Genomic DNA, 14,756 nt, shown 5'->3' on the forward strand with positions numbered 1-14,756 from the left:
ATGTATGGAATATATTTAGGTAATAGATGCATTATTTGGAAAGTTCTGCTTCGACACACTGACAAAGTCTAAATTACTTAGCAAATGTTGTATCCTGGGAAGCAGGAAATGAGTGGAACATCCCAAGGAGAGGGCGAGGACACTTACAACGGAAACAGTCCTCCAAACCTATAAAGTCGCTCAACTGCTAGATATGTGTTACCAGTACTTCCCCCACCTACTGGGAATCCTTGTATTCAGCTCTTAAGAGTTCTTAGTTTATAACTGATTTTAAATGGGAAGTTTCTCTTGTGTTTTTAGTTTGGGAGTGGTCATTAAGTAAAATGTGCAGTGTGGCTTATGCAAACAGAACCACCTGGATTGTCCTCCCCACTAAGGGTATTCAGCCTGGCAGTGTTGCCAGGGATGGACCCGAAAGTCCCAGCAGGACCGAGTCCCACCCTCTCGCATTTCCTACTTGAGTTAGTAACAGTGCAGACTTAATGTTCCTGTTTCGATACTCTCTGAGAAGTGCCTGATGATGATGATGATGATGATGATGATGTACTTACAGACACAAGAACAATCTTTGCTATTATTGTATAAAGCCATAAATGTACATAAATTATGTTTAAAATGATTTGGTGTCCTTTTTTTCTAATCGTGTAGAATAAGCTTTTTACTAAGGTTTTTTTGTTTTTGTTTTGCTTTGTTTCTTAATGTCAGCCACGAGGCCATGGTTTATTCAAATCTAGCATTTCCTTTACTGGAAAGTGGGGACAGTTCCACTGGGACCAATTCTCAGCCCCTTGAGAGATGAAGAGCAAGTAAATCCCTGATAACAGCCAATTCTGGAAGACCTCATCTTCGGAATGTCTGCATTCCAGATGGTCTACATCCGGTGCAGTAATTACTGGGGTTATTAAATCTCATGTCAGAACAGACTGTGCTAAAGGTAAGAACACCTTGAGGGTAGTTAGGATCCTGGCTGGGAGAGTACACAGCAGACACTTGGGGTGGTGCACAGAGACTGCGGCTCTCCCAGGCCAGGCGAGCTCCTGTCACTCCTTCACACACCTCCCGAAGGAAGGGGATTCAGTCCTGCTGTCAGCAACCACGAATCGGAGGTTTGTATGTGTGGGTTTTTTGGAAAAGGCCTGAGGAATGAGCTGGGACTGACATCATTAAAATGCATTTTCAAACCCGATGAAGCCTGGTGTCATCTTACTTCTGACCATTTTCTTAGGCAAGTGAATGAATGTTGGAGTAGCAAGGAAGTAGGTTATTCTAATGTTTACCTGTTTAGACACCAGCGGGCTAGTCTAGCTTCAGGTTTTCACCCTAAAAGCTGCGAGCCTCAGAACCAAGAGTGCAGAACAGACTAAGTGCTCTTACTCCTGGGCCCTGGGCTCGCGCACACGTCAGTTCATCTAGTCCAGGTGTGGAAACTGGCCCTGCCCCCACAGCCAGCACTCCCCCCGACTGGCTCCTTTCATAACCCTCTGTGCAGATGCATCCAGTGTCATTTCGTGAGACCAGTTCCCAAGTTTCCCCACAGCAAGAGTTCCCTGATCAAGCCCATGGGCGGGCTTGGTGCTTAACTCCATGATGGGAGACGCTGCCTTCCTCGGACGTTATCTAGGCTCCTGCTGTGACCAGAGAGATGACAGTAGACTCAGGTTGTGTACATAGGATGGATTCTTGACCCATGAACCAGCTACACTGGAGGACTTTGCCTTGGCTATTGTTTCTCCAAGTTGGAGATGACCTGTAACAATGATTGTGCTGGTTAAACTTACACTGGTTGTTGTGGTTAGGTAGGTGGACGGCCGGTCCACTGTGGACTAAGTGGCAGTTTCTGAAGTAGAATCTGTCACCTACACATTGAACTTCCTGTCATCTAACAGTGCTCATTAAAGGACCATGAGCCTGCATCTGAGCTGGGTGGTGGCCTCAAATCAGTGTATTCATGGAAGGTTCCCTTATTATAATTTATTTTTTAAAAATTACTCTATCGATAACGTGTACGTGAACTGGAAGATGTTTTCATGTTCAGAGCTAAGGAAACAACTGGAAAATGAGTAAAATTTCTGAGGGAACGAGAAGGAAGGGATTATGCTGGGATGAAGAAAGGAGGGAAGCAAGTAGTCCTGGGGAGCGGTCAGCAGTATGTCAGGAAACCAGACGTGACATGGAGACGTTTAAGCAAGCACAAGGTCCTTGGGTTCTCTGACTAGAGGACACCATATAGAGAGTGGAGTGAACCTCTACAAGTTAAGGAGAGAACTTTCAGTTTTTGAAGATGACTGAAGAGGATGCTTTTTGGTCAGGCAGAGTCAGCAGCAGTGGCCTGGCTTTGACACCACAGTTGTGAGGGGAGGAAGCTTTTAAGGGAAGCCCCATACCGAGAGGGAGTCCCTGGGTGGTACAAATGGTTAATACACTGAGCTGCTAACTGAAAGATTGGAGGTTCAAGTCCCCGCAAGAAAGACCTGGAGGTGTTCTTCCAAAAAATCAGCCACTGAAAACCCTGTGGAGTCTACTTCTCCTCTGACAAACGTAGGGTTGCCATGAGTCAGTCAACTCGATGGCACCTGGTTTTTCCTACTGAGAAGACATTCACCTGTTACAGGAGGGAGAAAGGAGGAGATGGGGGGACATTTTCTTAGACTGATAGGCAGCAGGACATCACCTGTTCCCTTCCCTCCATCCCTATGAACTCAAAGGCTGAATGGAATTTCTTGGTGTTAGTATATTCATTGTGTTCATAACATATTCCAGAAGTGAAAGTCTTGAATGGAATTTTTGGTGTTAGTGTATTTATTGTGTTCATAACATTCCAAAAGTGAAGGTCTTGTCTGCATTAGAAGCCAGTGGTAGAAGGTAGACATTTACATTGTTTCAAGAAGAAAGGGGCAGCAACTTTGTGAGGGCTTGTTTATTCATTCTTTATATTTGCTGCTTCCATGAGTTGCAGTCCCTCGACAAGCAACTTTTAGAATTTCTGCAAAACTTCAAAAAGTTGTGGATGGTAGCGTAGGCACCATGTTGGGTCCTTTTAGTTGCTGGAGTTTCTGCGAATATTCTTGGGGTTGTAACAGTACTAGAATTGCTGCCCAAGTGAGATGACCTTACATGAGGAGCTGGCTTAGAATACGGCTCATAGTGGACCATTGTAAACCAGACTTCTTTTCCCAGTTAATTGGGATAGTGGGAAGATCCACCTTGTGTGTTGGTGCTTGGTTACAGAACAAGCCATTAGTCTGTGTGGGTGGTGGGGACACTTGGAGTATTTGCAGAGCAGTAGCCCCCTCATGCTTGGACAGTGATTTCCCACTGAGAAGTTAAATTGAGGACACCTTCTGCTACCTGCCTCGAAGCTTTGGTGTGAGATTAGAGGATGAGGTAATATCTGTAGATGGCTTCCTGTGTCAGGGAGAAAGACTATACGTATGAGTTGGTGTTGGCTTAGTGATAGTAGGCCTTGTGGATTTGCTTCCTTAGTGGGGCTTCTGGACACTCAGCATTTCCCTGTCAGGATAAATGGGAAAGCTAACCATTTTCTGCATTCCTGTCTGCTGTTCTCTATCTCTTCAGAAGGGGAGCGGGTAGACAGTGTACTAGACCCATACTAGAAGAGAGTCAGTAGGCCTCTGTCATCTCGGTAACTCTGCAAGTACCATCATTGAGTATGTTGCAAACCTATTATATGCCCAACGCAAAGCAGTTGTAATATTGATTTCCCAACAAGGTCCACCCGGGTACCTGTACTGAGGAAATTTAGAGTCATTTTAGCTTACCTGACCTTGACCTCAACCCCATCACCTTCACCCAGTAGACTCTGGAAGATTCCAATCCATGTGTCTTTTTGTGGCTGTCCAAAACAGAGGACAGAAGAGGAAAACACTGATGTTGAGTGGGGCCACAATGATGTGCTGGAGCCAGGTCGTACTGGTTCATGAGAACAGATGGTTAAATTTCCAGGAATTATGGGAGCCAGTTTTAAACACAGCCATTATTGAAAATTAAATTATATAATCTTACAATTAAGTAAATTATATTAAGAACAAAGGTAATACTCAAAACTCACTTCCTAATCATCTCAGTACTAAAATGTGATAAGATACAAATGGCTGCTCTCGAGGTCTGTTGTGTTGGTGTGGTGGAAATACTGTGTAACAGTGTGCTACTGCTAGTGCTGGGGTTGAAAGAGGTTTCAATTTAATGAATACAGTTTGAACGAGGGTGAAGAATGGCTTAACAGTAGATCAAGTGTGTTGAGAAAAGGGATGGGATGCAAGTCTAGCTCTCACATCATGGCTGAATTGCAGCCACATGTCTGCTACAGAAAAGAGTTCAGCAAAAATCAAACACATTCTGCTAGAATCGATTGGCCATATGGAATTTACAGTAGAGTATTGAATATTCTTAAATTGCGTTTACACATCTTTATAGCAGTACAGCTTATAATAAACTGTTGTACGTGTATACAGGAGCACATTGTTTACCCTACAGAGCAGGTTGTTACCACTTACCAGCACCCCCCTGTCTGGGTTAATGAAGGCGTTTGGAGGACTGGCGGCTTTGAGGATGTTGAAGAACAGGTAGGATGGGAAGGAGGAAGCTGTGGTTAGAGATAGTGGCAAGGCCCAGGTGTGGTCATGGCAGTGGACGACTGGGAAGAAGTGGATGACGAGGCCTGAAGACTTGAAGAGGCATGCCATCAAGGGAACAGCGGGCTGTGGGTGGCGAGCAATCCTAAAAACCGAGTGTTAAAGCTTTTAATTGTGGGGAGAGTCCAGGAGCCAGGCAGATGTCAGTGACAGGAGTATCCAGTGGAGTAGCTGGATGCTTAAGTATCAACAGAGTTTTTTACAGGAGGATGGAAGAGGAAGAGTCTGGAGCTGGAATGCAAAAGGATGCCAGCTCTGCTTTGGGAGCTTGTTTGTCGAATGAGAATAATTGCACCTACTTAATGGAGTTATTGTGGGAGTTAAATGACCTGAGTTAAGCCCCTAGCTCAGTGTCTGGCACATAGAAAATGCTCAGAAAGTAGAGGTGACCAAAGTTTGTCCTGGACAGGTTGTTTATGCGTGCCATCTCAGCCCAATTTTTAATAGTTCCTCTTGTCACTGTCAAAAATGATAAATTACATGGTCACCCTATTAACAAGTGACTGCCTTTTAATTAATTAGTTCCTAGAGCCGTCGTCTCCCAATGGATATCCTAAGAGCCCCCAGTGGGTGAGAGAACTCGGGCCTTCCTGGAAGAAGCTGCTGGGAAATGAGTTATTCTTAGGAAAGTGTCCAAGTTAAATGGATTATTCTACTGGTGTCCAGGTAACAGATTAAACTCATGAGCATGGCATACAAGTTCCTTCCCAACCTTCCTTTGCATTCTCTTCTCCCACCTCATGCACCAATCCACCCAGCAGCCATTCCCAGCCATGCTTTCATGCTGTAAGGTTTGTTTTCTTGAATGTCTCACTTTCCTTATTAATCAGGGTCAAGCTCAAAACTTTCCCCTACCTCTCAAGTCCACCCCAACCCCTCCTGTCAGAGTAGTTACTCTGCAGGTGAGCCGTATGAGTTTTAGGGACTCCCTTTTCAAATACAGGAAGGTGGCCGTGTTCAGTGCTGGCTTCTCTCTCAATGGCAATCCTTCCAAGAAGTCTAGAGCCAGGTCTGACTGACTGGATGATAAAGCAACTGGCCAATGCACTTGACCACTGGTCATAGCCAAAGGCATTCCTCCCTGGTGAGCTGGTCTCTGCCAACATTCCAACAAGTTAAAAGCAGACCAAGAAGCCCAAAGTGTTTCCATGAGTGTGGAGCTGCCATTCACTTTTGCCAACCAAGGAAAATACGAACAGGAGAGAGAATGATGAGATGCCTAAGAGGGATCTTTAGCCTTCCCTCAGCCATTGCACAGGCTGCAAAACCCTCCCTTTCGTACAGCTTTCTTCTGGGCCGAGGATACACAGTCTGTTCATTTGTTGTTTTTGTTACCATCAAATCAGCTCGGACTCAGTGGCCTTACATATAACAGAACAAAACGTTGCCTAGTCCTGTGTCATCTTCATGATTGTTGGGATCTTTGGGCTCGTCTTCTGGCACTATGTTGGACAGTAGTCTATTGTAATCCAAAGGTTTTCATTGGCTAGTTTTCTGAAATAGATCGCCAGGCCTTTCTTCGTAGTCTATTTTAGTCTGAAAGCTCTGCTGAAACCTGTCTACCATGGTGACCCTGCTGGTATTTGCAATACCGGTGGCATAGGTTCAGCATCACAGCAACACGCTAGCTACCACAGTATGACAACCTGATAGATGGGTGATTCGTTCACTTAGCTAGCACCTCTGAAATTGCCATTAGTGAGACTGAGATTTGGCCAAAAGCAGTTAATCCGCTTTCCTACGGAGAGGGTTGCATGTCTATAGAAACAGGTTGTGCTAATTTTGGAACAGTCATATCCTCTCAGTTAAAAAATAAAGTGTCAGCTTGCAACCTGTAGTAAGATAGTTGCTGATTTGTTTTCTAAGGACCTCACCTGGGAAGGGCATAGACACAGTCGTTTGTCATTTTTGCCTCAGTTACTGTTGGGTCACTGGGGTGTCTTTTTCCCTCCAACCGAAGGGGATTGGATAAAATATGTGGATTCCATGTTCTGATTTATTAAAATATTATTTGGGAAGGAAAATAATTCATTCTACTTTACAAGACCACCAACATTTTTCTATTTCAATTCACCACACCTGCCAAGACAATGACTTGGTAAAAAGGAGAGACATCATATAAAGTTAGGCACTTCTGTTAGAAATAATTGTAAAGTTGTGATAAACACCCCTGACTAGAAAATTCCTTTTATTTGGTAAACACATCTTATGAGACCTCAAAAGTTCTTGGAGTCCTGTGGGTTATATTTTAAATTAGAATTATCTCTAATTTTCCAGTTCTCTTCTGATACCTTTTTTTCTGTCTCAGATAACTGGTATTCCGTTAAAAGCACGGATGTAGTTTTCCAAACCCTGGCTAGGACTGGCTGGGGTCATTAACAGCTGTATGGACTCATGTAACTGTCATGTGGCTTTTTTTGGAAATAATCTGAACAATTGTCTTTTGTAAGAAAATCACATGATAAAAAAATAGATGACTAGCAATAATTCTGTTGTCAGTTACTGGCAGAGTAGGGGTGGGGGGGAAGACATAGAAAAATGCATTCTTGGATCCCTCCCCACTCCAATCTGCAGACCTTCCTGGAGTAAATCAATTCCTTTGTCCTCTCTGGGCAACTAGAAAGGTTTCAGAATGTTTCCAGCACTGGGCATTCTATGTGGCAATACTTTTGGAGGCTGAGTTACCTTACTTTGTTCAAAGAGTTGGCACAAAAACCCGGCCATTTTCCTCCTCCTGGAGCTGAGTGCCGGAGAAACTGATATGAATTGAATCAATGAAAATTCAGCTTTTATTGTGGACAATAATACTCCCTCTGGGATTAGAATTTCCTAATGGATTTTCAGCAAAAGAAGCTTGAGTCAGCTTGGGACCCAAAGGTTAGACCTCCACCGCTCAGTATTTTGGAGTGGAGCCTGGCCTCGGCCTGGGATGTTCCCACACAGGAGAAAGCTTCAGGTGTGTTGCCACTCGAGGCTGAGACTGCTAGTGTGTAGGCCAGGGAGGCCTCCTGTGACCTTTGAGAGCCCAGAGAACAAAGTCCCCAAATATGAAGTGTTTGAAAGCAGCCTGGCTGGTCGTCGGCCGACACAAACCATGTTGGAATGGAGTGTTTCTCTGTGAAATGAGCTTAAGCTTTTTCCAGAGCAGTTCTAAGACTTGTGGAGGAAAAACTATAATTAAGAAAAGTGTGGATGGATTATTAGGAAAGGCTTTTTATTTGACTGGTTTTGTGATTTTAACAGTACTTTGCATTTGTAATACATTCCATCAGAGTGCCAAGTGCTTCTGCCAATGCTCACTCCCAGGCTTCCTTTGAAATGAACAGGGTAGAGTACACCCACCCACAACATACCACAGTTCAGTGTAAGATGTGCGCGTGCCCTGTGGGGCAGCCGGGGAGGCGGAGTTTATTTACCAGAGAGCCCAAGGAAGCTGCCTCTAAGGGAGCTTCACGAACGAGCCACTGAGCATGTGCAACAGAACTGCGTGGGGAGGTTTGTAAAATGAAAATCCTGGGCCTCCTCCCCAGACTTAGGGACCAGAATCTGGGGTGGTGGTGGGGTTATGGCCACGACATCTGCATTTGAACTCTCCTAGGTGATTTTTACGAACACTGAAGTTTGAGAACCACCGCCTGTCTACGGAGATGGTGTAACCCTTACTGCTATTCATTCATTCATTTCAACAATTAAATAATTATCTACAGTGTACCAGACGCTATGCAGAATGCTAGAGGCACTCTGTGGGGAGCAGGACAGACACATTCTCCACCTTGTCTTCAGAAGTGTAGTGTGGTTTATCAGGAAGATGTCTTGAAGTACTCTTTAAAGAGAGGCTACTTGGATGAAGTCCCTGGGTGGTGTAAACCGTTAATGTAATCAGCTGCTAACCAGAAGGTTGGCCATTCGAGTCCACCCTGAGGCACCTTGAAAGAAGGGCCTGGCCATCTACTTCCATAAAATTCAGCCGTTGAACATCCTATGGAGCACAGTTCTACTCTGACACTTGGGGTCTCCATGAGTCGGAGTTGACTTGAAGGCAACTGAAAGCTTGGATCAGATAAATACTAGGCTGATAACTGTCCATGACACTCTTAAAATACCCATTACCCATGAGAGCTTTTACCTGAACAAGCTACTTGTGAAGGAGCCCTGGTGGCACAGTGGTTGAAGCGCTGGACTGCTAACTGAAAGATGAGTGGTTCAAAATCACCAGCGGCTCTGCGGGAAAATGATGTGACAGTCTGCTTCCATAGAGATTTACAGCCTTGGAAGCCCTACGGGGTGACTATGAATATGGAAACCCTATGGGGTTGCTATGAATCTGGAAACTCTATGAGGTGGCTATGAATTGACTCTGACAGCAGTGAGTAACCTGCTGTGGGTCCTGAGTCAGTGGGGTGAATAGGTGCTTACGACCTCTCATCCCTGCCAGCACAAAGGTCAATCCCTGAAGAACATTGTGGAGTGGCATTAAGCAGTGTAAGCCAAGAGGCCAGCCTGGAAACAGCTGATTTTGTCCAGAGTGACCAAAAGGCTGAGCAAAATGCATCTACAACTGAAGAAAATAACACAGTGTGTGAAGGGCCTGTTTTCCACTGGAAATGATGGATTTATTTCTTTTTAAAAATAGTGCAGGAGAGAAGCTGCTCATCATGCAAGATCTTTGAGGGACCTGGTTGTTTCCACTAAGATGAGCTTCCCATAGGGAGCTCTGTGGGCCTGGCTCCAGGGCAGAGAGCAGGGGCAGGTCAGATGCTCCGTGATGATAACACATTGACACTTCATTTGGGTGGTGGTGGCAGACTGAGCAGAAGGGAACGTTCCGGATCACTTGAAGTCACCGCCCCTGTGGCTGCCTAGACTTCTCCTATTTTGTTTGTAAAGTGTCCCCAAAAGTAGGACATAAAACTCTGTGGTAAAAAGAGCCATACCAAATACAATGGGACCTCCTCCGATGACTCAGTGTTGTTGTTAGGAGTGTTAGTGATTAAGCTGAGATGGTGTCCAGAGATGGCCTCGGGGCTGTTGAAGAGCATCTTGTTGGACTCTGCCCTTTCTCTGTCTCTCCCTCTTCTCCTTACTGTGGAAAGTTTCAAACATCAGCCAAGGCAGAGAGAATAAATAGTGTAATGAACCTCCATGTACTCATTACTCCGTCTGAAGAATTACCAACTCATGACCACATTTGTTTCATATAGCTTCACCCTGTATTATTTGGAAGGAAATCCCAGATATCATATAATTTCATCTGTAAATATTTCAACATACATCTCTAAAAGATAAGAATTCTTTTTAAAATTTTTAAATTTTTTAAGTATAATTTGCATACATTGAAATGATCAGAACTTAATTGTTAAAGTTGACAACCGCATATTAAGATACATTACATTTTTATTATCCGAGAAGATTCTTTTATGCTCCTTCTCATTCAACTCTCAGATCTGAGAAGCAACCACTAATCAATTGTATTGTCATCGGTTTATTTTTGCCTATGCTGCAATTTCATATAAATGAGATCATATACTATAGTATATACTTTGTTATACCTGGCTCTTTGTGCTCAGGAGCCCTGGTGGCACGATGGTTAAGTGATACAGCTGCTAACCAAAAGGTCGGCAGTTCAAATCTACCAGCCACTCCTTGGAAACCCTATAGGGCAGTTCTGCTCTGTCCTCTATGGTCACTATGAGTTGGAGCTGGCTCGATGGCAGCAGGTTTGGTTTTTTTGGTTTTCTTTTGCTCAACATATTTTTGAGGTTCAGTCATGTTGCATATATAGGTGTTTTGGTACTTTTTTGAGTAGCATTCCATTGTATATATATATATACCAGTTTTTTGTTTTTTAAGTCCATCCTTCTGTTGAGGGACATCTGGGCTAGTTGTAGTTTTGTATTATTATGAATAAAGCTGCTATAAACATTCTTATACAAGGTTTTTTGTAGTCATATATTTTCATTTCTCTTGAGTAAATACCCAGGAGTAGAATTGCTGGATTATGGGTAGATGTATATTTAACTTTTTAAGAAACTGCCAAATGGTTTTCCAACATGGTTGGACCAGTTTGCACTCCCACCATCAATGTATGAGAGTCCTGGTTGGTCCATGTCCTCACCAAAATTTGATATTTTTAATCTGGAAAGCTTTAATTTTAGCCATTGTGTGTAGTAATATCTCATTATGATTTTAATTTGCATTTCCTTCATGATTAATGACACTGAACACTTTTTTATGTGTTTACTGGCCGTTTGTATGTCTTTGTGAAGTGTCTCCTCAAGTATTTTGACCATTTTTTAATTGGGCTGTCTTTTCATTATTGAGTTGTAGGAGGTATTCTGAATACAAATCCTTTATGAGATATAGGTGTTGTGTATTTATTTTCTTGACAGTGTCTTTTTATGAACAGTAGTTTTAATTCTGATAAAGTCCAATTTATCAGCGTTTTATTTATTTATTTTTTTAGTGGTTTGTACTTTCTGTGTCTTCTCTAAGAAATCTTTGTGTACCTCTATATTCTCTTCTAGAACTTTGTTGTTTAAGCTTTTGTTTATGTCTCTGGTCCATCTTACATGAATTTTTGTGTATGGTTGTTTCAGCACCATTTACTGAAGAGATTTTCTTTTCCCTCTACCTTGCTTTGGCACTCTTGTCAAAAGTTATTTGATTGAATATATGGGGATTGTGACTTCAAAACAAAACTAAACATAACCACAATACCATTTACATCATATTAAAAAATCTTGATATTATCCAATATCCAGTCATTACACTGTTCAGATTTTCCTAATTATTTTCCAAAATTTCCTTACATAATATGCTTATTCAAATTAGAATCCAAGTATCATTCATATATTGTGATACATTACTATTGTCGATCAGTCTCTTGAGTCTCTTTATCTATAGGTTCCCTGCCCAACTGTTTTTTTGCACTTTGTTGAAAAAACTGGGTCATTTGTCCTACAGAGTGTCCCACAGTCTGGATTTTACTAATTGTATCATCATGGTGTTATTAAGTATATTTCTCTGCCCCTGTATATCCTGAAAACTAGGAGTTTATCTAGAGGCTTGTTCATATTTAGGTTCAGTTATTGTCAATAATATGTGAATGTACAGAGCTGGAAGCACATAATGTCCAATTGTCTCTCTTTTTCATGATATTGGCAGCCATCGATGGTCATTTTTACATTCATTATTTCATCAGAGTTATAAAATGGTGATACTCTATTATCTTTTCTAAATTTATTAACTGAAAACTTCTATGAGAAGATACTTCCCTGAGAAGGGCAACACACACCACAGGGGAAGTCAGCACAACTGGACTAAACCAAAGCTAGGAAGTTTCCTGAATACAACCAGACACTTTGAGGAACAGAATAACAGGGGCAGAGGTCTGGAGATCATGGTTTCAGAGGATATCTAGGTCAATTGGCATAACAAAGTTTATTAAGAAAATGTTCTGCATCCCACTTTGGTGAGTGGCATCTGGGGTCTTAAATGCTAGCAAGAGGCCATCTAAGATGGATCAATTGGTCCCAAACCACCTGGAGTAAAGGAGAATGAAGAACACCAAAGACCCAAGGAAAATATTAGCCCAAGAGACAGAAAAGTCCACATAAACCAGACTCTCCATCAGCCTGAGACCAGAAGAACTAGATGGTGCCCAGCTACCACCAATGACCGCCCTGACAGGGAACGCAACAGAGAGTCCTTGACAGAGTGGGAGAAAAGTGTGGAGCAGAACTCAAATTCACATAAAAACACCAGACTTAATAGTTTGATTGAAACTAGAGGGACCCTGGAAGACAAGACCCCCGGACTCTCTGTTAGCCCAAAACTAAAACAATTTCCGAGGCCAACTCTTCAGACAAAGATTAGACTGGACTATGGGACATAAAATGATACTCGTGAAGAGTGTGCTTCTTAGCTCAAGTAGATACACGAGACTAAACGGGCAGCCCCCGTCCAGAGACGAGATCAGAAGGCAGAGAGGGTCAGGAGCTGGTTGAACGGGCACGGGAAATCCAGGGTGGAAAGGAGGAATGTGCTGTCACAGTATAGGGAGAGCAAGTAGGGTCACATAACAATGTATGTATAAATTTTTGTATGAGAGACTTAACTTGAATTGTAAACTTTCACTTAAAGCACAACAATAAAAAAATTAAAAAAAAAAAAGATACTTCCCTGAAACAACTATTTGATTACCCTATGGACTCTATCTTGAATTGTCCCAGACATGCGAAAGATTTTTGAGTTATTAATCTGCTTTGTACAGCTAGTTTTTCACACAATGTTAAGCTGCAGTTGTTGCTTCTCGTTGTTAGGTGCCGTCAAGTCGGTTCTGACTCATCATGACCCTATGTACGACAGAACGAAACACAACACAGTCCTGCACCGTCCTCACAATCGTTATGCTTGAGTCCATTGTTGACAGCCACTGTGTCAATCCATCTCGTTGAGGGTCTTCCTCTTTTTCGATGACCCTCTACTTTACCAAGCATGATGTTCTTCTTCAGGGACTGATCCCTCTGACATCATGTCCAAAGTACGTAAGATGTAGTCTCACCATCCTTGCTTCTAAGGAGCATTCTGGTTGTACTTCTTCCAAGACAGATCTGTTCATTCTTTTGGCAGTCCATGGTATATTCAATATTCTTTGCCAACACCACAATTCAAAGACATCAATTCTTCTTCGGTCTTCTTTATTCTTTGTCCAGCTTTTGCATGCATATGAGGTGATTGAAAACACCATGGCTAGGGTCAGGTGCTCCTTAGTCTTCAAGGTGACATTTTTGCTTTTCAACACTTTAAAGAGGTCTTTTGCAGCGGATTTGCCCAGTGCAATGCGTCTTTTGATTTCTTGACTGGTGCTTCCATGGGTGTTGATTGTGGATTCAAGTAAAATGAAATCCTTGACAACTTCAGTGTAGTTGTTGCTTACTAATATTTTAACAACAACAGTAATGATAATCACTATGTGCTGAGCACTTTATTGGCAGGTTCTAACTAAGCACTCAACATATTTCACTCATCAGACCCTTTGAGGTAGAAATTATTTTTCATAGAGCCTTATGGCCTTCACCGTAAGATAATAGATTAATGATCTCCTGGTCTTCCGTATGGGTTTCTTCCAGGCTGCTGTCTCCACTATGAATATGTGGAAGACTTCTCTTCCCCCTAACTTTTTAGATCTGTAAAGGTTTATCTCATTAAATGTCTTTCCCTGTGTGAAATATATACCCAGGATAAACACTCAAATAATAGAATGTCGACTAGTGGGAATTATTTATGAAAGAGAAGGGCAACAGCTACAGTATGAATAATCCCAACTCGGGCTGCTTATGGATTCCAGCCAGGAATTTAAACAGATAATTTACCCTGTACAAAGGCTCCATTTCCTTCTTGGTAGAATGGGAAAAAATAAGACTGGGTCATGACTTTGTGCCAAAGAGGTGTTTCCCAGTATAGACCAACTAGAGAGAGCTTGGGGAGATGGTGGAGTGTGTAACTGCTTCCAAATCAATATGGGAACATAGCATCCCAGAGAACACACCCACCCTGGTGTGGGTTCTTGGTTCACCTTCATGGCTTTGTGTCTTTCCCAAGAGGAAATGATCTAAGTGACTAGATGTTTGAAGGAAATTATTAAACAGCACACTTAAAATTAGCTTTGATTTGAGAGAAGAAAACATTTCAGATTTGAAAGACTAATGAATTCATGCTACACGGCAGGCCCCTTTGAAGGGACACACACCACTGAGGTGGTTTGTAGGCAGAGGGGTTTGCCTTCTATTTCTTGATGGAGAGAGGGGGATTCCTTCTTATGTATTATGTTGCTTGCGCCTCCTTCTGCTTCCTAGTCCCTTGATTCCCTTCCACAAAAATATCTTCCACATGCCCTGAAGTTTCTATCTCCATGCAGCTCAGCCATGTTGTTGTTGTTAGCTCTCATTGAGTTGGCCCCCAACTCATGGTGACCCCCTGCACAACATGGAACAAAATGCTGCCTGGTCCTGTGCCATTCCCATGATGAGTTGCAGACTGGACCGTTGAGATTATCTTAGTCATCTAGTGCTGCTGTAACAGAAATACCACAAGTGAATGGCT

This window comes from Trichechus manatus, unplaced genomic scaffold (genome assembly GCF_000243295.1).
Source record: "Trichechus manatus latirostris isolate Lorelei unplaced genomic scaffold, TriManLat1.0 scaffold00205, whole genome shotgun sequence".
Lineage (NCBI taxonomy): Eukaryota > Metazoa > Chordata > Mammalia > Sirenia > Trichechidae > Trichechus > Trichechus manatus.